Source organism: Pistacia vera, unplaced genomic scaffold (assembly GCF_008641045.1).
Source record: "Pistacia vera cultivar Batoury unplaced genomic scaffold, PisVer_v2 Contig660, whole genome shotgun sequence".
Taxonomy (NCBI): domain Eukaryota; kingdom Viridiplantae; phylum Streptophyta; class Magnoliopsida; order Sapindales; family Anacardiaceae; genus Pistacia; species Pistacia vera.
The window spans coordinates 228,360-230,887 of NW_022196513.1; positions in this window are offsets into that span (position 1 = coordinate 228,360).

The window sequence follows — 2,528 nt, forward strand, 5'->3', positions numbered from 1 at the left end:
TTAGTCTCATTCTGTTCATTATAGTCACACTGATGATAGTCATTTTGCTCTTCTTATTGGTGGGTCTGGTGCCACTGAATCTGTTGAATCAGAACCTAGTATAGTCTCTAAAGCTCTCTAGAGCAGCAACTAGAAAGCTGCCATGTAGTGTGAATACGATGCACTTATAGCTAACAACACCTGGACTCTTGTTGCCCTTACTTCTGACATGAATATAGTGGGAAATAAATGGGTTTTTCGCACAAAATTTAATGCCAATCCAATCCTATAGAAATATAAGGCTAGGTTAGTTGCAAAGGGCTTCCAACAGACCCTTGGTCTGGATTACTTCGAGACTTTCAATCTGGTTATCAAAACAGCTACTATACGTATTGGTCTCACCCTAGTTGTGACAAATGGGTAGGATATTCATCAAATAGATGTTAATAATGCATTTCTTAATGGAGTTTTGACTGAAATAGTCTTCACGAAGCAACTCCTTAGTTTTTAGAATTCTTCTTTTCCTGATGCTGTTTACAAGTTGAACAAAGCACTTTATGGTCTTAAGCAGGCTCAAAGAGCTTGGTTTGATCGATTGAAGGCTACTCTACAACTTAAAGGCTTCCAAAACTCAGTGTCAGGCTCAAGTTTATTTATTCTTAAACAAGACACTGGTTCCATTTATGTTCTTGTGTATGTCAATGACATACTGATTACTAGTTTTGATCAGGTCTTTATTAAGCAATTGATGAAAGATCTCAATGATAATTTTTCCTTAAAGACACTCGGCTCACTCAAATATTTTATGGGCTTGGAAGCAACAAGAAATTTAGTTGGTATTCACTTAAAACAGTCTAAGTATGCTTCAGATTTATTGGTTCGAACTAAAATGATGGAGGCACATGCATGCTCAACTCCAATGACTGTTGGTATCAAACTTAGCTCAACTGACAGTGAATTATTTTAGAATCTCAGGTTGTATCAAAGTATTGTAGGAGCATTACAATACTTAACTCTTACAAGACTAGATATTAGTTACACTGTGAACAAGTGAAGTTAATCCTGACAAGCACTTACTAAACTTTAATGGCAAGCCTGTAAGAGGGTACTGAGGTACATTAAAGGTACCCTGGATTTTGGTCTTTTTTTAAAACCAACAAGTACTCTTCATGTTGAGTGTTGTGCCGATGCTGATTGGGGAGGAAGTATAGAGGATCGAAGATCTACCAGTGGCTATTGCATATACTTAGGACCAAATTTGATTCAATGGAGTTCTAGGAAGCAGAAAGTTGTTGCTCTTTCCTCTACTGAAACTGAATATAGAGCCCTTGTTCACACTGCCATAGAGAAAGCTTGGCTGGAAAATATATTTACTGAGTTAGGCCTAACTTTTCACACTGTACAAGTAATCTGGTGTGATAATTTTAGTGCTAGTGCTTTTGTATCTAATCTTGTATTTCATGCTTGAACCAAACATACTGAGATTGATGCTCATTATGTTCGAAAACAAGTCTCGGCAAAAAAGATAGCCATTCAATATGTTCCTGCCAAGCTACAAATTACAGATTTTCTTATTAAAACCCTTTCAGTTGCTCAGTTAACTGAGTTAAGAGCCAAACTGAATGTGTTATCACTTAGAAATGGTTGCAAGTAAATGATTATTTATTTTTACTACTGCCATCGAAGTTAGTTGGTTCAGTACTGATTACTCCTTGCCTTGCCTCTGCTCTATCATTGATAATCCGTGGATTATATAGTTTTCTTTAGTCTTTTTATTCAGATTTCAAGTACTTTGTGGTGCATTTTGACCTGAATTGTTGTTTAATTCTTTATATTTTGTGTTTCAGGTTAAAATGGACAATTTATGCAAATAAAGACAAAATTGGAAGTTTTTGACTCAAAAGTTAGCGGATCTCAGAAGTTAGGAGAGTTCTGAAGCAGGATAAAGCATGATGAGGCTTGTTCCAATGGGAGAGCACCGAGAATCGAAGAAGAAAGCAAAGAAGCAAGCAGAGTGGCAGTTCTGTAAATTCAGAATCTTTCAAGTAACTTCGCCCCGGCGAAGATTTCTTCTTCGCCGCAGCGAAGTGGGCCAGTCACGAGCAAGATTTGTTTCTCTCTTCGCCGCGACGACGATCATTAATTTCAGTTTTGTTAAACGCACAGTTTTACTTTGTGCATGTTTTTGCTGGGTAATTTGGGCGAGGTATAAAAGAAACACTTAGCCATTTTGTCCAGAAGTCTTCGTTTTTAGGTTAAAGAGCTATTACATTTTCTTTGGATTATTTTTGAGCGATTTTGAGTTGTAACAAGGGTGAAGCTCTGAGTTCAAACGAAGGGATTCATCTCTTGGGAAGATCTCTTAAATTTTATCTCATTTTCATTATGCTAAACTTTTATGTTTTCATTTTTCGTATTTGTGTTGTTAATTTAGCTATGAACTAACTCATTTTGGGTTAGGGTTTTGATTGTAGTTTGGATGTGCCCATATACAGAGGTTGTGAATTTTAGTAACCATATTTTTAACGTTGCCTATTTTTAATAGTACA